This window comes from Serinus canaria, chromosome 2 (genome assembly GCF_022539315.1).
Source record: "Serinus canaria isolate serCan28SL12 chromosome 2, serCan2020, whole genome shotgun sequence".
NCBI lineage: Eukaryota > Metazoa > Chordata > Aves > Passeriformes > Fringillidae > Serinus > Serinus canaria.
In genome coordinates this window covers 86,125,138-86,147,725 of record NC_066315.1, presented here as the reverse complement: position 1 = coordinate 86,147,725, position 22,588 = coordinate 86,125,138, and positions in this window count along the sequence as shown.

Below are 22,588 nucleotides of genomic sequence, written 5' to 3'. Positions count from 1 at the left end.
CTCCCTTCTGGGGTCAGGCAGTGAATTCCCAATCCCAACTCAGGCTCCTGGGGCACGCAGCCATTTGCTGTTCCCATCTCTTTTTTTTCACGCTCTGCCACTCTGAAAGACTCTAGCTCTGTCAGCAAGGTCTCTGCCCTAGGTCTCTTCTCACTGCCACAGGTTCCATTTCCTTTCATGTGTCTCAAAACTGGCCTGTGGTCTTGTGGTTTATTGGGCTGAAGGCAGATTGGTGGCGCAGGAATGATGACAGCCAGCCTGGCTTGCATGGTCACAAGGAAAGCAAGAGCTCTGTTAAATGTCATTCCTACCATATGTTGAGTGTTTTCAAATGTAAATGTGTTTGAACAATAGGATCCTTCACAGAAAGAGCATGAAAACTGCAAATTGAGAGACAGCTGCTCTTCAGGCACTGCATTTCCTTATGATCAGTAAATAGAGATAATGATTATTGCTCTGTATGGACAAAACAACACCCTAAGCAATTCCTTACCAGACCTGCAAGTTCTCATAATTTTCTGATGATATTTATAATTGTATGTGAAGGAGCTAACCCAATCAGAGCTGGCCCGTTGGCATTTATCCCCAGGTCCCTATCAGTGACTCCTTTATTATGATAATATTGTTCTCCCTCTTCTGATAGGAATAAAGGAGTAATGGCAGAGTTTTCTCCAAGTTTTCTCATTGGCAAACCATCACACCCTGTGAGTTTCTGGCTCAAAAGCTCTGTCTGGTCCACTCTTGTGCTGGCAGCTATTTAGCTGCAGGTTTGTGATGACTAAAAGTGGGCAGGTGGGGTAGATGGGTTTCTCAGACTACAAGTCCACCCTATTGTGCTGCCTGAGCTTCTAAACTTCTGTGCCCAAAGCAGGTATGGCTTGGCTGCTGCAGGGAAATTTTACTGAAGATGGCAGCACTTTCTTGCATTCTCCCATTGGTGCTGTTGTTATACTTTTTTTCCTAAGTATAAAAACTAAAAGACATTTCTGAACAAAAGTAGAGTTTTCCTTACAGTGGTGGAGCACATGTGTAGGCATCTGAGTAATTCTACTGTTTCCCTTGAAAGAAAAGGTGTTGCCCAAGGTCTTGTTTAAAGTGCTATTCTGGGAAACTTGCACCAGAAATCATCTAGAGGCTCCTCTGGCTGTATTTTAAAATCCTGTAACTTGAGCTCCCACAGGAGAAAAGGAAATACTGATTCTTTCTCTTCTGTATGGCTTTCTCTGAACCTGTATTGAACGTAGGAAAGGTTGAGCTCTTGCTTTAAAATTTGCAAGTGAACTTGTGGGAATTGTTTTGAAAGAGAGTATTCCACAGTGTGATTTTTTTTTTTTAATCTTAAGCAAAATTATTGTGATACTAAACACTTTGTTGTTTTATCAGTTTTATAATTCTAGCTTTCTGATTATGGTCTGCAACACATTAGTGTGTTTTTTAATCCATGGCTAAATCTCATGGTCATGCCTTTGCTACATTCAGGTAATTCCTCTTATTTTACAGATGTGAGAAGAGAAAGCTGAGCACCAAAGATTTTCTCAAAGTCCTGCAGGTAGAGAATCCGAGTCTCTTGGGGTTTTGTTGGGTATTTGGGGGAGGGGGAGGGGGGAGGGGTTGTTGTATTGTTTGTTTTGTTTCTAGTTTTGTTTGTTTGTTTTTGGTTTTGGGGCATATTTGGGGAATTTCTTGGCAAACAGCCTTTCAAAGATGCTGCTGTTTTCCTCTGTTGCTTTAATCCAGGGCCGTCCTACGTTTCTGAGACATAACAAAATCTTTTACAATTTGACAAATTACAGAATATGAAAAAAACAGCCATTTGACATCTGAATGATTTCTCTGTTGTTGCATGCTCTGTATAAGGTACTTGTAACATATCTGTGGTATCTTTGGCATGTGCAGTAGGGACTCCATCAGAATGACCCACCAGGTTCTGCCACCTGTAGTGGCCTGTATTTGACTGCCACTGGTTTTGTGAGCCAGTGTTGCAGCAGGCAGATGGAATACACTTCATCTTTCCAATTGCAAAAGGAATAGAAAGCCACTCTTGAACACCTGGATAAGGTTTGTGTGCAACTGAAATTCAAATAAATTTGGAGCACTAGCTTTTGACTGTTTGTGCAGTTGTAAACATTCATGATTGTTGTATGGAAGGTGCAGGCAGATGTTTGGGCTTTGTCTTAATGCTGGGTGAGCAGATCTAGAGATAGAGATCTAATTTCCTATTCCATTCTGTTTGTCTTTGTCTCAGTGGAGTCCTCTCAGTGGACTCTAAGGATGAGACAGATGAGTTTTGGCTGGTGAGTTACTTGCTCAAAGCTCACTTGGCTTCTGAAACACTGAGATTTGCGCTTTTCTGTGTTCAAGTTTTTCCAGCTACCTCTCAATATTTTTGCCAACACATTTTGCTCAGGTATTGTGGATTTCACTGATCAGATGAAGCCTGGCCAGAGCCACCTGCATGCTTTCATGCTGTTATTGTTCCCTGGTCTCTTTTGCTGTATTCTCTGTGGTAACCAGTGACAGGACCTGAGGAAATGGCCTGAAGTTGTGTCAGGGAGGTTTAGGTTGGATATTAGTAATATGCTCTTCATCCCGAGGGTGGCTGGGCACTGGAACAGGCTCCCCAGGGGAGTGGTCACAGCACCAAGCCTGGGAGAGTTCAAGAAGTGTTTGGACACTGCTCTCAGGCACATGGTGTGACTCTTGGGGTCAGTCCCTTGAAGGGCCAGGAACTGGACTCATCAACCTTTGTGAGTGTCTTCCAACTCAGCATATTCTGTGGAAAAAAATTGCATTTCTGTCCAGGAAATCTGAAGGTAGTCTCACAGTGTAAAGATCTTTCTAGTGCTCTGCTGTCTGAATTCATTCAAAACTTTGTTGTCAAATCTGAATTTGCAATTTAATCCAGTTATTCATGCTATGGATCTAACCATGTGGAAATGGGGAACAGAGGATTTCTTTGCTCTTTGAAGCAATAATTGATAAACATAAAAAGTGTTAGTATATGATCCAGAAAAACATAATTGCCTTTTGCTCCTGAGTAGTAAGTGATTGTCTTTACAACCACTTTCACTTCCACACTTGTCTTTCTTACAGATCTAAGGCAGAAATATCTTAAGGCTCTTGGAATTGAAAAATTAAAAAAGGCTCAAGAGAGATGTCTTTCACAAAAATAAAAAAGTGAGTTTTTTTTCAAGAAAAAGTGAGTTACTACATTAATTTCATGACTTATCTTTTAGATGAAGTAGACAAGAAGATTCCAGTGTAAGTTGAATGTTGCATGCTTATACCCCTAAATATATATGGGAAACCTTGCATACTTTTCAAAGTTTGAGATGTTTTTTGAAGAAGCAAGGCATCTCCCACCATTTTCATCTGTGCTACAATTAAGTTGCTTTTGCTCCCTTTTCTTTTGGAGCAGGAGCAGTCTTCTCAACCCCAACTTTTTTTTTCCCTCTCAAACTATAAGCAGTCAGCTGCCATTGACTTCACAGTAGATCCAGTGTGACGGACAGGATGAGAGACTTGTGAGACTGAGCAAAATAAATGACACTCCCAAATATAAATGACACACCCACTATAGCTGAATCTGTCAACTCCCCTGTGATACCAGTAACAAAATGTTGTATTTCCCTGTGCCAGCAAGTGAGAAAGTTCATAGAGAACCATGAATTCTCCTTCAGAGTTGTACAGATTACCATGTCTGTTGTTTCATCTGATGGAGACAAGTGTATGTCAAGCCTGATTCTGTGCACCCATCAGCTGTCTGTCTGAACAGGTTAGTGAGTGTTATGACAGTGTCCACGTGTGCAGACAAGTGGCCTGGTGGACAAATGTGTGTCCAAAACTACTGGTAAGCCAATTGCTCTTCTGAACCTTGTGCTTCTAGTGCTGGCATAATTGAGATCTGTTGGAAGGTGCTTTGCAGTGCTGTGTGAGATTCAATTGATAAAGGCTTTATAGCTGGTTTTATGTGTTTCCTGAGTTAAAACTTTGCAAGGTAAAACTAAGACCAAACATAATGAAAACTGAAACAAAGAAAATAAATTACTCCCTTTTCTATACCTGAAGAGGTGGGTTTTTTGTTTGTTTTACTCTATCAGTGTTATTGGTCAGTTTTTTTACTCTGAATATTAAAGAAACTGACTAAGAACACATTTGCCTCTGTTTATGTCTTCTGCAATCTGACTGACACCACTGCAAATTTATACATGCTTATCTGAGAATGAATCAGACATAGATAGGAAGTAAAATTCTCCTAATACATTATTTATTCAGATATACTTTCTCTTTGTAAAAGAACCACATATTCAATTTATCTTTGATTGACCCAAAAATCCTGTCAAATATCTCTATATAAATCCCAGCAATCTATTTTCATTGTATTTATTTTAAAAAATGAGAGAAGGTGTTTCATCTTGTAAATGGGGTCTATGGGTTAAGTTCTGGGAGCAATGAATATTCCAGAGGAAGAGACAAACAGATTTCATCTTTATCCACACACACCATCTTAACTGTACAGAAGTAACTCTTTGAGGATTGAGAAAGGGCTGTGAGCCACAGTGAATTCTAGAAGAAATCATGGAAACCCTATCACCAGTTATATTTGTATCAACTGATTCGAAAGCAGGGGGTTGAAAGAGCAGTGAGAGCTTGGATCAAAAATGAAAATTTGCCAAGGAAACAATATTAAAGGACTGGTACTGTAAAACACATGTGGACTTCTAAGCTCAGGTAAGACAAATATAATTTGTACTTCATTGTGAATGACAGCTGCCTCAGCATCCAGACCTGGAGGAAGTTTGGTAGTGACTGATAGAAGATACAATTCCCTGTATGGAATCATCAGCTCACAGCTGGGTCACCTTGTTTTCACAGAGGCCTCTGAGACACACTCTTCCTAGCTTGTGATATTTTGGCAAAGATTCAGAAGGGACTGTGCAGCATTTTGAAAGGTATGGATGTTTCTGTTTCTGTTCTTTTGTGTCCCAAAACAGACTGGCTCTGATCTTAGATCAGGGGTTTCACACACCACAGAACAATCCTGCCTCACTGAATTATCTTATGCTCAGCAGGCTCTTCTAGCACTCGGCATCTTTACCCAAGCAATTGCTCCTTCTTTTCAATTTCTTCCTTTGCATTCTTTCTTCTCCTTGCAGAGCTCCTCTGTTGCTATTTTCTACCTCCTGCTGCTTCTCACAGTTACTTACTTGTCTCACCAGTATTGTATACTGCAGGTAAATTACCATCATCTATCTTAATGCTTCCAGATATATATTTTTAATTTCCTTTGTGAATCAGGGCTTCTCACCCTTGTTACAGAAGTTACTTATCTAACCATTCCCACTTGAACTACAAAACCATGACAAGAAAAGGAAAGAAAGTTTGCTCTCTGTATTATGAAATCTTTGTCTTCTGCTAGGAGCAGAAGATTGTTGGGGTTTGTATTCTTTTTATTTACTATTTATTGTTTAATGAGAAGGGGAAATAAGTCTTTCCAGAGGAAGTGCAAGGGAGTGAATAACGTGCTCTAGCTATTCCTGAACTGCACAGAGAGTCTTGAGACTGTGCCATTTGCATTCTCCTTTTCATCCTTGTCTCCCTGCCAGAATACAGCGCTGAATTCAGATTTACTTAATGTCTGGCTAAAAAATCTTGGGGAACTCCCCTTACTGCTGTTCTTTTTTCTCCTTGTTGGACTAAGCAATTTGAATTCAGCCTGAGGGAGAGAGAAAAATCCTGCTGCCTTCCTTGCACTGTATATCTCACCAGGTTAAGTCTATAGCTGATATAAAGCAGCACACTGCTGATGCTACCTGTGTGTGTTGCTTGCACTGAGTTTGGTTGGCAGGTTGTCACTGGGCGTTTATGACTTAGTAGCACAGGCTGACCAGCGAAATCAAACAAATTGGTATGAAGCTTTGTGGCCAAAAGATGTGGTTGCAAGTCAGCAAAACCATCTGTAGACTTGGGTGAGACTTGGAAGCCATCTCATCTTCAGCAAAAATGACAAGAACAGTGAGGAAACGAGGTGGTGAAGTCTCTGTCTCTGGAGATTTTCACGGGGGGTTGGCCAAAATGATCTCTAGACATTCACAGAACCACAGAATCACAAAATGTTCTAAGTTGGAAGACACTCACAAGGATTACTAAACCCAGCTCCTTCCCTTTCACAGGACTATCCCCAAGAGTTACACCATGTACCTGAAAGTGTTGTCCCAACACTTCTTGAGCTACATCATTCCAACACAAACCACCTTGTGATTCTGTGATTTTTCTAAGTGATATTTTTTTTATAGGATGCTCTAGTAAGCATGATTAAAAGAACAGAAAAAAACAATCTCTAAGGAAATAAAATGTCATATTTCAACCAAAACCAAAATATATTCAATTTTTTTAGGTCAGTTGAAAGTGAAAAATACTTCTTTTGGGTGATGCTGAAACTGATTTCTATGCACACACTTGCATTTCAGCTACTGAAAAAATAAATCAATTTGTTTTGTAGGTCGAGAGTTGAATATCCTGGAATTCACTTGCTTTCCTTAATTCAAGGATTAAACCTTTTAAAACGCACTTTTGAAGAATCATTGAATGTTGTTTTATCAAGCATTGTTTGTGAAATAACTTTACATTATAGTAATACACTGGTTGGCTAAAATCTTTCTATTGACATAGAAAAATAAATGGAAGCTGCTTTCAATTTTTTTTTAACAGCACCGGGTTCAGTTTGCATGAACTTGTTCAGCAAGTGCTGTAGGCTTGCCTGGCTATCTGTGTTGATAAATTGCTGCCTGCTTTTGAGACTATTGAGTTATGTTCTGGGAGTCCAGTGAGTCCCTTCTACAGCTGGCTTAGGGTGCTAAGAGGGCAGGGCTGTGTCTACACCTCAGACACTACGGACTTTGTCATCTATCTGCTGGATCACCCCACACAGTAAAGCTACTGACTGTAGGGTTTGGGAGTGAAGGGCTCTGGAGTTGTTTGTGTTGCTGATCTTAATTGCAGCAGCATCTTCCCAGATAAGAATTGAATCAATGCAGCTTCACGGTCTTTAAGTGCACGTTTCTGTGAAACCAAGCATCTTCTTTCTGCTGTTGTAATTGATTCTGAAGAGATCATGACTCCTAGCAAGATGAAAGAAACAAAATCCCTAGGAGTTTGCTTGTTGGGCTCTTGTTTAATAATAGAGGGGGGAGCAGAAGAGACAGACGTGTATTTTTTGCCTTTTTTAAAACCGTTTGCCTGTTTTGAGTGTGTCAGGAATCCAGCTGACAAAACTCTGTGTACTACTGAAATCCAGAGTGACAGAATGAGGACATGGGGATATTACTTTCTTAGGAATATGAGACTGAAGTCATACAAGGTGCCAAATTAAGAAGTATCTTGTATAGACTTGGTCTGAATCTTGCTGATTTGGTATCTAGAGATAGAGTTGAGAGCTGACATGTTTTAGGTTCTCATGGTGGCTTCATCCTTAAATGCTGGTGCTTTGAGTTGTAGCCCTTTCTGCTCTTTGTTGTAAAAAGATGGTATTCACTTTACTCTGAAAAGGAGTTACTCTGAAAACTGTAATGAGCAAATGAATCTGCTTTACTTAAACTTCTTTGATGATCCTCAGGAAAAATCTTCACTTTAAAGGATTTGTTTTGCTGACCTGAGGGTTGAATTTGAAATCTATTTTACCTTGGAAATTCTTTAATGTGTAAAGATGAAAAGTGGTGACATCTGTAATCTCTGCAGCAGCTGTCACTTTTGCTGGCCCGGTGTTCCCAGCTGGCACCAGGCATCTAGCTGTGAAATGCTGGCACCTCCTTGGGCTGATTCTGGCCTGTCCTGTCAGTGACTGTATTTGTGCTTTTCTATCTGCTTGGAGCCCATCGATCCCATGATTTTTCAAGGTGCTGGGTCAGAGCACTGGATGGAAACCACTGTGTGACAAATCTTTGCCAGGAGAAGGGATTTTTATGGAATGGGTTTATTTTTATTTTTTCATTTTCATAGCAAGGGTCACAGCACAGAACAAAACCTTAGGCATTCTGAGCTTGCTATCTTCACAAGCTGTGTGGTACAGATCAATGGTAATTTTCTTATGCTGAAAAGCATTAATATTGACTATGAGAATAAAATATTAATTTAAAGCTAATAACAGAAATATGAAATATTAAATTTGCATCTAGAAAAGTGAAGTTAGGTAAGCTAAGAAGGAGAGCAGGCAAACAAGAAGGAAGATTTGAGAAAGAAAATGGCAAAGAGAAAGTCTGAAACTTCAACTGTTCTCAAGCATAACCACACATTTCTTCATACTCAAGTTTTCAGGTTTGTTGTAGAACATGATCCTTTCCTGAGAAGAGCAGCTGTGCCACTATGGCTGCCTTTGAGAATGCTATGAGGACACAGTTCATGGGGGAGATGATGTGTCTCTCACAGCTCATGGAGCTGATGGTGTGTATCTTGATGAGCAAATGATTACTAAAGATCCACTCAACCTTATTCCTGTGCCAGCTGCTTTTCCAAAATGTCTATCTGAGCATATTCCTACCACATGTTCAGCAGTTTCCTTTAGCTTTACTTTGTCATCAGAATGTGTTTCTGGAAGGTTTGCTATGTATGATACTTTCAAAATAGAAAAAATTATTGAGTTTACAATAGGTGTCCAATAGAAGTATCTTGGGTTGCAAGGTAGCATTGAACAAGCTCTCTGTTGTGAAGTCAGGAAACCACTCTCAATTACACTATTCTGCATCTTAATATCTTCAAGATGCATCAGAAACTTTCCTTATTGAGAATTAATGTTGTTGGTATTGGTGAGAAGAGCAGGTGAAATATTGATGCTGTAGCCCATGGTTCAGTGTGTAAAATATTGATAGTAGCACATTCTACTGCTTCCTTTTTCTTTATCCCTCTGCAATTAGGATTTCTACATCTGTAAAAGGTGGCTTTTATACTTGGGTGTGTTTGGCTTTTGGACACTGATGGTGGAATGCATATATCATTAGAGTCCTGCCAACTAGTTTATATAGTCTTCTTCAGAGTTCTGGTGATTACTTAGCTAGATGTGCAAAGTTTACATAAAATTTTTGGGATTAAATTAATTTACCCTTTCTTGTTGGTTATTGTACAATTTTCATGCGACGTAAATTTCGTGTTCTGGGCTGATTCCCATGAGGAGAGTAAGAAGGATCAAAATGATGCTGATGAGCTCCAGAGGCTTTCTTATGGTTCTGGCATCCCATGAGGCATGTCAGTGATCCCTTCTCTTTCTCTAACACAGAGCAATACTGCGCTATGGAGAACAACCACACAACTGTTTCCCCTGTTTTTGGAGTCCCAAAGGAACTTGGTTTAAACACCACAGAAGGGTGTTGAGAAACCTAAATTAATTGCCTTTGTGACGCTGGGACTGTCATGTTATAATGTTATAAGGCTTTTGGCATGTTTGTGTGAGGGATCAGACACCCTGGGCCTCTTATCTCTCAGTGGTAATAATGAAAATGGATGTGACTGCCTCATGCTATCCTCTGCACTGAGGAAATCTTGCTTGGACCAGTTAAAGTAGCTTCAGGGCACCTTTCCTCTAAAAATACTTCTTCTGCACTTGCCATGCTTTGTTGTCTCAATGTATAAAGTCAAACTGGGAAAGATCTTGTAGAGCACTGGGAGCAGTGATGCTCCACTGAGAGTCTTGCACATTCAGCATCTTTCTTCTTCTAAGTAATTGACATGGGGTTGGGCTCTGGAAATAGGTCCAGCTGTAAGATTAAACCCCAGTTCAAACAAGCTTGAGCTCTGCTGCTCTAGGTATATTTACTGGTTTTTCCTGTGAAGTGATTTTTGTCTCTTCAGTTTTTTATTAGGTTCTGAGTTTTTACCAGTCTCCTTTCTTAGATTGTTCAATGTCTGCAGTATTTTTTTCCTCTCTCTCCTGCTTTTAGGCTATCTCTGCTTTTTGTTACTTTTACTGCATTTATATATTATCTCCTTCAATTTTCTTCTACCTTTTTGAAGCATGCTGAATTTTAATGAGTATGTAAATTAACATTAGCTTTCCCTGTGTAGGATGCTGGCCTGCTGCAGTTCCCTTCATGCCCTCTTGACATTTTAAGCTTTGCATCCAGATGGTGCTGGCTAGAAAAAGGAATTTCTCTCCTATGCAATTTTCATAGGGAGGAAAATATTCTTCCTAGCTTGTGGGGTGGGAAAGGTTGCAACAAGGATTTTTTTTGTACCAATTTGGATCAAATGCTTAAAAAAATAGTATTTTTAATGTAGGTTAAATATTTGTGAGGAGAAACACAGTGAACCAGTCAACAAAAAGAAAGAAAGATTCTCTTGTTTAAAGCCATTCCCTAGGCAACTGGCTTCCTAGGCCATCAGGGTGTCCAAGGTTATAGGAACCTGGTTTCCAGCTTGGTAGGCAGCTGGCAGAATGCAGGTTCTCCAAAAGTTTTAAGTCAGCTTTATTTACAGTAAATGCATAGTAATGTTTTTGCCTGCTTAAAATAAGTGGTTGCTTTAGAGGTCAATGCTCTAAATTGCCCATAGATTGATGCAAGGAATACATAAAGAGTTTTGTCTGGAGACCCATTTTTCTGGTAAGATGATGCAAACCCTTAAAATTCCTACCAACCTTTTTTATTTTCTGCATTATTCATACCTGGACTTAGCTTTGTCCTGCAACAGGGCAGCCACTACCATCAGAATTACAAAACATCAGTACTCGTGCCCTGTGAACAAACTTACCAAAAAGTTATACCAGCAAGAGTTGATGATTTCATCTTTATGAAAGGAAAATGTAGCAGAGGGCCATGAAGTTTTCAAATTAAGCAGACCACATTTTATTGGAAGGTCAAAGACACTTCCAGCTTCCTGTGAGGTACTGGGTGTCCCTATGTGCCACCAAAGAAGATCCTGCCCTTTTCCTTGGTACTTAGCACGCAGTAGTATTTTTCAAAACTGCTTCGTGCCCAGCAAAACAGAAGGTTGGCTTTGAAGTGGCTCTTTCTGTTGCTGCTGGCAAAGTAACAGCAGCAGTGCCCTGCTCAGTTTGCAGAACAGCAAATCGTTTGTCTACGTGTAATGAACACCACCGAAGGTAACTAAAGGCTGTGCACCACCCTGGGTATGCCAAGCTTCCACTTGGTTCATCCTCTTTTTAGAGGCTCTAATTACACTGAATTCCCTTTCCATCCTTCATTGACCTTGATTAGCCTAAGGAAGTTTGTGTTGACAATAATAAACATTCAAAAGGGGTAGCAAGGGCATGCTAACTGACTGACTACTGCAGCACTTGCCAGAAAATGAAAAATTCATATTAACCTAATCTGTGTTAAGTTTTTTTGGGTTTGTCTTTTCCAGGGAGCTATCCATCCTTTTGAACTCTCCATAAGGATCTTTGGCATAGCTTCAGCTAGTTCTCTTGATCTCCTTGTTCATTTTCTTGCCATTTTGAAGTAGAGTGTGTCTTTACCACACTCACCACCGGAGCATGAAAAGTCCTTCTCAGTGGCTGAACTTAGATGTCAGGGTCCAAGTAATCTTACTGCATCAAGTTTTGTCAATTTATTGTGAAAATATAGACCCCTTGAGAACAGTGCAGTCCTTGGAATTTTTAGCTTTTTTCTTAAGGGTCCATGTTACTTTTTTTTTCTTTAGTAAATTACCCTTTTGTAATAATCTTCTAACTTTGAACTAGCTGCTGATCCTATTCTGGTCCTATTCAAGACCTAAGTAAACCTTAATGAATTTTTATTTTGTTGCACTTGACTTCTGTATTATTTCAGAAGACAGGATGAGGCTGATTGTACTTTGTTGGGAAGCTTTCACGTGTTACAAAGGTAGGGTTAGCAGTGAGGATGAACTCATGTGGAAAGTGAATTTCCTGCAACAATCCTTTCTTCACATTGTTTGCGTTTACCTGTTATAAAATGTTTCTCATTTTGAAACTTAAGCAAAAGGGTGAGGGGGAGAGAATATAGTCTCTTGTATAACCCAACATAACATTCAAAGGAGAGCTGCTCTGTCTGGCAAGTAGAACTATATTTACTGCATCTAATAATACTTTTAACTTTGCAAAGAATATGGTTTCATGTAAAATATCACTCTTGCAATATTTGCTCTATTTAGCAGCAGAGGCAAAAAGTAGAGGTTGTTCTTTACAAACATAGCAGTTAAAGCCCACCTGGAAAAGCCACTGTATATAGCTGGCTCTGTGCAAGTGTTTGATTTCTCAACGGATAGTATAGAGTTTTCCATGCAGAACCAGAGCTTACTCTGTTCTTACCAGCATTTCATCAAAGGTATTGAAATAGCTGTATGAACCAAGGTTTATTAGCTGCTCTGTGACAGGTGACCAGCCTAGAAATCTGACCCCACCACTCAGGTTGTGATCATCTCATGTGCCCTCTGATGAAAAGTAGAGCTGTAATTACTTAGGTGCTCCCTTTCCCATTTAACTGGCTTCATCTGTCCTACTGGACACCACAGCAAGTGGTGTCTTCTGTTCATCCCCACTTTGCACAGCAGAATGAAGGCAGGCTCGTTGATGCTGAAGCTCAGAAATCACAAATTCAGACTCGGTTCTGTCTGTGTGTGTGTTCAGCACCGAGCATATTGTTGTGTTGTAGCTGTTTTGCAACAACACATTCACACCTCAAGTTTGATTTATTTGTTTGATACTTTTAAATTCTATACTTTGTAATTTATTGCAATAATGAGCCCTCCCATGAAATACATCAAAGCTAAGTAGAGAAATAGTTTGTGATACCAAAGAGATAAAAAAACATTTTTATATTGAGCATATAAATAAGCAGTGTGTTTGTGTGTGTGCTTTCAAACCTTTGTTTGGCTGGGTGTGTGGTATCAATGGGGTTATGTCAATCCCTTGTGTGCATCAGAAAATAAAAATCTTTGAATGTTATTCTCACCATATAACCAGACTGACTGATAGCACAGACTGTTGTTGTCAATGAATAAATTAGGTGATAAGTGTGTGAAATTCATGACTGATGGCAGTAGAGTATAGGGTATGTGGATTATTTAGTCATGATTTTGAAGTGTACTTTGATTTGTAACCTGATTGGATAATGAACTAGGCAACGCAGCAAAAAAACCACCACAAACTGCTCAAAAATATATCCTTTTTTTCATCCACAGGAAAAGGCAGGTGAGGCATAAACAATGGCATCCTGAGCATCAAAAGCTCAAGAAATGAAGACAACTGGCTGGTGGCTTGACATTAGCTGGAGGTGAGCAACAAAGGAGAATGCTGGAATGATTGGCCTGACTGAGAAGCGCAGGGTAAAAGTGTCAGTGCTTACAAAGACCTTCAATTCCCACTGTCAAATGCAACTTTTGGTGAATTTTAAAATGAATGTGCTTCTGAAATTATGAGTTTTGTGACTTTATCAATTTCTGAAATCTCCCTACTGCTTTTGTGATGTAGCAGTCTCTCAATAATTAAGGAAGTAGTCAGCTTCTCTTTGTGAACTATTTTTCCTTTTTCTGCCCTTGATGTATTGTGCTCAGAAATGGTTCTGCCAGCTTCAGCTGTAAATCTGAAGTCCATGACAATGGAAGTGATTTTGTGAAACAAATGGCAGTGTGAAAGAGATGATGTTGACCATAAAATTGCCCACGTTGTGCTTAGAGTTCAGATGTCACAAATCTTAGTGGATGTAGAAAGAAGCAGTGAACAAAGTCATATGATAGCATGATGGAGGGGTTTTTTGTCTTATTGGAATGTGCTAAAATAGCAGTAGGTCTGTGACATATTTGAGAAGCTGTTGCATCTTTCAAATAGTAAAGCTTGTCAATATCAAAAGACCTAAATATGTGAAATTTTGTTGTTCTTCTCTGATAGCTGGGCTTAATTGTATCTTTGGCTGGGCAGATGTTGGAATCCTAAGGTGCTTCATGAAGAAGCTTCAGTCACAAGGGAGGCTGCTCATCATAAAAAATAAGAGGGTTTTTATGGTCATAAAGCTGTCAATGGCTAGTGACTTTTCTAGTGTGTTTGTCCTCTCTGTTATCCTCATTTACCCATCAAATTCTAACAGAAATGTTTCTCTTTAGTCTCTTTGCTGTTATGTGTGATCTCATTCCTTGAACTTTCCCAGAAAAAAAAAAACCATATTTCAATTCCTATTTGGTTATGAGGAGTGGAGAGAAATGTGTCCTGTTTGTATCTGGAACAGAGCTTGCTCTGACTGTGCTAAGGAGCTCTGGCCTAGGCAGAAGGAAAGAAATTGGAAGAGGTTCTAGAACTCTGTAGGAGGTCCCAGTCAAGTCCTTTGTGCCACTGAGTGTTTTGGGGAGCTGCAATGCTTGAGAGGCTGTGAGGAGATTGGGCAGCATCTGAGTGATAAGTGGGATCAAGCTAATATACAAGGGGCTCTTGAAACTTGAAATCTTTGTAACCCCTGGCTCTTCCAGGGAAGTGATGGAGAAGGTCCACATCCAGCTTCAGGGGTGAGATAACGTCCCCAGACTATAAATTTGCAAGAAATTGCGTATTCTTCAGTGGCAAGAGCACAGACCTTTCTATAACATTGGCTTTCTCCCAGTCTGAACAATACTGAAGCACAGGGGAGACTTGCTGTTTGCCTCCAGAGCTTTGAGAAGTGTACTGAATTTGTGGCTGTGGACAAAGAATTTAGAGATGTTGACTTGTCTGCTTCAGCTGAAATATTGTTTTGTGTTGTCCAATTTCCTCTTGTCTTCTTCCTTATAAGCTTCCAGCTGAAGTTCTGCTTTGTTTACATTCATCTGTTGGATTCTCTGTCTGTAGGTAGATACATATTGCTGGGAAGTCCTACCCTGGCTGCATGTCTAGGTTGCCAGTTTTCTAGACCAGAGGAAACGTGAGACTGTGCTTGTCAGTGGAAACATCTAGAAAATCCATTTTTGTCATGAAAATATATATAATTACTGATTGTGTTTCTTTGCAGTCCTTGCTGGAAGATGGGTTAAGGTAAATGGTAAAAATAAGAAGATGTGCAGAATCTAATTAGAACATTTCTACATTGTCCAGAATTTGTGTATTGTAAAGGCTTTCTGTAATATCAACTTTCCTTTTGAGTAGTGTATTTGACCTTCTTTTGAAATAGTAATTAAAATGTTGTTTTTCATTATAATAGTGATATTTAGATTTGCTGTAACTGTTACTTATGGCTCCATTTTGGTCTGGAGATAGATGAGCTTGGATGAATTTTTGCAGGATCATTGAAGTTGCCTAGGTATTCAGAGATTATATTAAGATCAGTTTTGTCATAACTGTAGCCAAAGGGAAAATCAATGAGTGACCACGGCACATTTTCCTTGGGTATGAAAAATCAATGAAATATGCAAATAAGTATTTCACTAGCATGACCTGAAACCCTGTGTGCAGGAATGTGGGCTTAGAGGACATGCTGAGAAAGTGAAGGGCAAACTGTGGGGCCATGTATATTGACAGTCATCTGGGTTGCACCAGATACAATACCAAGGGCATCAGCAATATTATGATTAAAAAAATAAATCAATGAGCAGAGAAATTCAATTAGAGCAAAGGTTAAATTTTAGGTATGACTACAGTCCATCCAGTTTTTAAGCAGAAATAATCAGACATTACATTAAAAATGTATCTATTAAACAATGTCTGTGTAGATATGTGAAGTAGTGAGGTAGCCGGAAATAAAAGGTTCTTAGCAGGATACTTTTAGTCCTTTTTTAATGCCAGGGATTCTGGTTTTGCCTATGAAATAACAGGTAATGGAGGATTATGTATCACTAACATAAAAATTGTTTTTATGGGAGGAAGGAAGGAAAACATAAAACAAAACCATGGTAGCACATTGTTAGCACAAGAAGCCTAGAAAATTTTAGGACTCTAGAGAACACTTAAAGTTTGACTGGAAGGAATTTTTACCGAAGTCCTTCTGTGTATCTTGGGCCTGGGGAATTGTGTGCACTCCTGAGAAAACATTGAATACAATCAAATTCAAGTGAGCCTCTCGAATTCCTGTACATTAGAAATTGTGCAAAAGATTTGAATTAACAGCAAGATTCTCCTGGTAAGCTCCTATCACTGTGCCTCTTGGATCTGGACATGCCTGTTTCCATGCCTCAGAATCACAGACTACAGAATTCAGGCAACCCCCGATGAGGGGAGAGAATGATGCACCTGACTCCATCTTATCAGAAGGCTAGTTAATTACTTTATTATACTATATTATTCTATACTATGTTACATACATCTAAACTGAATCTGCCAAACACTCAGCCCTGCACACTCCACTGCACTCCACTGCACAGCATCTCGTGACTGTCAGCCGACAGTCCTGACTCTCACACACATTTGGCCCTGATAGGGCAAGGAAATAAAACACCATCACTTTGGGTAAACAATCTCCATATTGCATTCTATTTTGCACAAACACAGGCACAGCAAGTGATATGAATTGTTTTTCCTTTCTCTGAGGTTCAGAGAATGTGAATCTCAGAACTATTCTTGGGAAAAATTGTGCCTTGCTTTTCTCTGGGAAGAGAAATGTGGCAACATCAGTCTAAGCTGGGTTGGAAGGATCATTGAGTCCAGTCCAGCCCTGCACAGCACCATTCCCAGGAGTCACACCATGTGCTCAAGAGCATTGTTTTAAGACTTGAACTCAGTCAGGCTTGGTGTTGTGACCTCTTCCTGGGGAGCCTGTTCCAGGGCCCAGCCATCCTCTGTGGCTGAACAACCTTTCTCTAGTATCCAGCCTAAACCTCCCCTGACACCACTTCATGCTGTTTTCCCAGGTCTACACGGGTATTTTTCTTGATAGAGGCAGATTTTTGCTCTGTCTTAACTGTAACTGTATGCTTAATTAGCAAAGCCATATTACATAACATTGTTTGGGATGTATACATACTGGTAGTTTTATTCCTTTCTCTGCTGCTCTTTATCAAAAATTTTCTAGACAGTTGTGAAGATTCTCACCAGTCACTAAGAGCTATACCTAAATTGCTCCAGGTTCTTTTTTGCTAGGCATATAGCATTACCAGTCTCCAGGTTATGAATTTAAATATAGTTGTTCAGTGAGCAGTATTCTATTTAATTTGAGGTTTTGTGGGTGTGCTTTTCCTCTGTGAGGTGATTTCCTATCACTTGAGGGAGACATGTCACACTTCTGTCTCCTATTGCAAGGCAAATAAGATTGTGCTCTTGTTTAGAAATTGAGATGTTTTGAGTGTGGTTCATTCATAGATGGATTTTGGATTATTATTATTATTTGATTTAGTTCTGTATTTCTAAAAATGGCTTCATTTAGTACAGCTCTGTTTTTGCTCTTGTCAGTGCCTGCACAGTGGTTAGGAAGCACAGGAGTTATTTTCTTATCCAAGAAAAAAGGGACAAGTCCTGCTACAGTCTCTTCTTGTTTAGGCAGTGCAGTAGAATTTTATCCCTTGCAGTGGTGAGCCTAGGTCAGGCACAGCCCAGGGAAAGGAGTTCTCTTAACTGCAGTGAAATTGCAGTAACTTCATATTGGAAACTGTAAGCAGAGCATGTCTTCCAGATTTTCTAGCACAGTAAAGCCCTATCTGAAATGTTTTATGGGTTGTTTATGCAAACCTGCTTTCTGCAGGACTAGTTAACCTTTTCTACATGTTACATGTTTCTAGACACAGTGATGTGGAGGTCAGTTTCTGAAGCAGCATAGTGTTGCTGGCACTGGAAATCAGATTTTCTGGGCATGTACTTCTTGTATCTATGGATCATCGTAATGTTTTTTTTCACAGACAAGGCCTTCACTCATCAGACAGCTCCTGCAAAGCAAGCAGAATCACTGTCATCTATCATAGGGAGAATCTGCTCAGAAATATTATTTTTACAAATAGTTTTGAAAATCTGACTGGATTTCAAATGAGCAGTACAAAAACCTGGGACACTTGCAAATCATTTGAAAGCTGAACTTTTAAGGAAAGCTGGGATAAATTTTTTTATTTCTAATCTCTGTATCTGTGACTCCTGTTCATCATAGAGTCTAACTACCTGAGAGTGGACTTGAAACTCTACTTTGAGGCAAAAATGAGTACAGTAAGAAAGCATCAAAACAGGAAGGCAAAAGATGTTTTTAGGAAAAGCTTTACACAAGAGGCAAGGCTGGCAGCTAGCAAGACTAACCTTAGGGAGGGGATTTTTTTGAGGTAAGAAGTCTTTTGGAATATCTGCTAATGAAGGTGAGTCAGTGCAAAGACAGCTACAAGAAAATAATGTAGGAGGAATGTTCTTTCACAAATACAGCATTAGACTCAAATTTTGTATAAAATATGACAATTCCCTCAAGCATTAAACGAGGAAGTATACTGTGAAGGGATTTAAGTAGAGTGTGAACAGCAATGCTCTGACCTGTTGAAATAGACAAATGGTTCCTTAGGGTTAAGATCTGATATAAGATCTGAAGTGGTGACTTCTAATTTTTCCTCTTTCAGTCTGACATCCAGTGGAAAGGATGCTTCTGCAGGGGTTTGTGTTGCAGTGTCAGATCGTTTTCTCATGGAAGATATTCACACTAGTGAATTCACTGTTTTCATCCTTAAATGATTTTTCAGTGATTTAATGCTTTTAATGAAGACCCGTGTTGTCTGAACAATCTTGGGTGCAGCTGTGAAAGCACTTGGAGAATAGATGTATTTTTGTTTTCCTTTTTCGGCATTTCTTTTGGTATGGCTATCTTGCCTTCTAATTGCTACACATCTAAAATTTTAGTTTGATTATTCTATTTGGCAATCACTACTCTTCAGTAGGAGTTTTACCTCAAAAACTGTGTTTCTATTCAGCAAATAACATTGTCTCTGAAAAACTTGGAAAAATATCTTTTCATCATGACAGGCTTGAGAAATGAAAGATTTGTGGTTTTTTTAGCTTTCTGTAAGGGTAAATGAGGCAGAGACAGAGGTTACCACACTGTAGGGTTTTCTTCCCAGCCTGCAGAAAGAGCACAGCTGGAATGGGTGCCAGAACAGATTATTTGATATAGTTCTCTTACATGGTGCAAAGTGGAGAAGGATGATTTTTTTGTTCTTTTATTCATAGCAAGCCTTTCCTTCACTCATGCAGGGCTGTCTCTGTCTATTAAAAAAAATAAAAAAGTCTATGTGAGTAAATGAGTTCATGCGGAAGAGACTGACTGTGTGTTGATACCTGTCTAAACCTCAAATTATCTTAGTGGCAGAAGGGTGCAATGATTAAAAGGGAAGCAACAAAATGCTTTCCTGCATGGAGGATTTTCATACAAATGAAGAAACTTGTACATACTGCAAACATTTACGACTCCAAGTGTTCATCACTTCATGATGATTATGTTGAGATTGCTCTGGTTTTAACTCTAAGGGCTCCTAATACCTGAGTAACAGGCCTGGTTTTGGGATTCAGCTCTTATTCTGGAATGTCTGTTGGGAACTAACAAAGACCTGTATTAAATACTTATCTGAACATGAGGTTTAGTTTCATTAAAAAGTAATCCTCAGAATCATAGAATTGTAGCATACCATGCTAGTAGGAACCCAAACAGCATTTGAGATGAACTTCCTTGGCAAAAGCATAGTCTAGAAAAGCTGTCCCTTCACCATGTCCATCTGAATCTCCGAAGTGTCTAATGCTGGGGAATTCACCACTTCCCTGGGGACATTATTCTAATGGAAATTGTTCTTATGAAAAATTTTCCTTTTGCATCCAAGTGGAATCTCATGAGTAACTTGTATCTATTACGCTCATTTTTCCCCTATAATGCTTTGTAAAAAGGGAGCCTCCATCTTCTTTGCTGACACTCTTTGAGGAGGTATCCCATAAACCTTCTCAAGTCTGAACAAGCCCAATTCCTTAAGACTTTCCTCACATGACAATCTTCCTACCCCTCTGATCAGCTCTGTGGCCCTGTTTGGGACTCTTTTCAGCCTGTCCACATCTTCTTTGAGAATCTAATACTTAGGGAGAACCAGAACAGAGTCTGCTTGAGAAGGGGAGGTTAAACCAAAACAGCAGAATGTGGTGGCCATATCAGAAGATTCCAGAACTGAGTGTGGTCTTTGTGCTACTGCTGGTGTGATGTGTCCATGGGGCAGAGGGCTGCTGCAGGACAGTGCGTGACCTCCATGAGGAAAGTGAGATGGGAGGAAGCTTGTCACTGAAAACTTATGCAAAACTCCTAACTTGTTCTGCATGAGAGGATGGAGCATTTGCAGACTGCCAGCAACATCTGCCAAGAGGTGAATTTGAAATAGTGCAGTTGGTAACACTGGGTAGAAAAGAAGAATGGGAGAGGAAATTGAGGATATTCTCTCTGAAGTATCCTGTTTTAAAAGCCAACAGCATGTCTTGGATTGCAGTTAGAATAAAGGTATAATGTTACAGCAGTTCAGCTTTCTCAATATCTTGTATCTCAACAGATTATTTGGTATAGCCCTCATTCCTGGAGCACTTGGGATTGTACTTCCACAATACCTTTGCATGGCAGACTGGCATAAATATTGCCTTCCCTCAAGGTGCAAATAATCTTACCCTCCTGTCTTAAATACTTCATGTTTAGAGTATGGCAGTGTTGTGAGCCTGCTCTGGAAACTGATCACTCTCAAAAGTAATCTGTCAAAAGTACAGAGATGTTTTAAAGCCAGATCAGCTCTCAGCAAAACTACACAAATGTCATCCAAACACAGCTATCTTATCTAGAAAGGTAGATTGGAGGAGTGATTCTGACAATACCTGAAGACAGGATTTTTGTGACAAGATTTGTAATATTGCAATTCTTATTGTGGGCTAAGAAATCATTATTTTGCAGATGGGAACTGAAATAATGTGAGGGTAAGGACTCCTCCATACCAGATTTTTTTTTTTTTTTTAATAAAATTGTGTTAACAAAATTTTGTGTCCACAGACTGAAGTCAGTCTTCATTCTGGAGCAGATATAAGCTGTACTACAACTTTAAGCTCCAGTATAATTGTATCCATGTTTGTATGCTCATCGATGTAACTGGGAATCCTCCCTGGCAGCTCACACCCCTCGATGATGCACTGTTTCAAAAGTGTCACTCTCACGGGAAGGGCCAATGCAAGAGGCTGAATAGAGGGAGGAGAACTCCTGCTTGTTGGATCAGCAGGCAAACACTAACCATTGGAATACTTTCCTGAGCTGTTAGGCAAGTAATTTCCAAAAATGGTTATGGACAAATTTTCAAAAGCAAACCCATTGATCACAAGCCCAGGTCCATTCAAAGGCTGGCAGAGTTAGGGTACAGGTCAAGTTTGAAGTGCAGTGCCAGATTTCAAATAGCTCCTTATGCAGGAGAGACTTCTCTGGTTTTTGTGCCTCTGGAAAACTCTCCTTCAAAACTCAAGTGTTTAGGAAGATAATCAAGAAAGGAAATTGAGTGTAATTTTTGTCATCAACATAAATACAATTAACTTCACTATGATCGTAACGTTTTGATTCCAAATATCTAATCTAGATAAGTTACAGCTATAAAAATTATGAAGCAACACAAGTTTAAGGTAGGATTAAATGAAATTAATTAAATTATTGGTTAAATTAGGCTCAAGTGAAAAATATCCCCCTTGACAAGGACTAGTCACAGTAATCTCTAACTTCTGAGCAGTCTCTGACTGTAAGAAACTGCCAGTGTTGAAGAAACATCTGTTTATTATTAAAGCATATAGAATATAAACAGGAAAGAACTTTTCTGATTGAGTGGTTATATAAACAGAACTAAATAAGTGTAGGCACTCCCTCTGTGAGAGACTCAGTCTGCTAATGATAAGTGATATCATTGGATCAACAAGACAGTTGCCAGAAAACCTGGGGATAGAGGGATATTTTAGCACCTTTGCTCCACAGCAGGCCTGAGGGCAGATTTTATGATGCCTGGGGGCAGATTGCCAGAATGCAGGGTGTGTGTCCTCAGGCATCCTGCTGGAGGGCTCTGCTGGTCAGCTCTCACCCACAATGTGCTTGATCTCCCCACAGCCTCACGATGCCCAGGAGTCCTTACCTGCTCAGATACAGGTCATGCATTTCTCTGGAAAAGTGCTGCGTTGAGATCTCTAAAAATCACCTTTTAAAAATAACAGTGACTATCAGCTTCCTGTAAAGTGGAGCATCTTTACTCTGAGATGGATACTTAGCACTCGGAGTACCTGGAGCAAAGTAAAATGAGATGCTTACCAAACTGCTCTGTCTTTCATGTGAAAGGCTGAGAACTCAGGATCTGATTCAAGAGGAGCTGCAAAAAAGATTATTTTTATGAAGAGTTCATGTTTTTAAGGCAAGAGTGTCTGAGGCTAGTTAAAAAAATGGTTTAAAGGCTTCAATAATGCTTTTGCATGCTTAATTGGTCGTAAAATAGATCTAGTGCAGAAATGAGGGACATACAATTGCAACTTGGCTTTGGTCTAGGAATTAATGTAAAATGAACATGCAATAGAGGGAAAAATATTTTGAATAGTTTCAGACAGATGTCTCAACAGGAAATACCTTCAGTGCAGGTCTCAGCAAAAACTTTAAAGACTTTTTCCTTTAATGGTGGATCTTGTGTACCACGGTCTCAGTTGGCAATGGCTGAATGAAAGGCCATGAGGAGA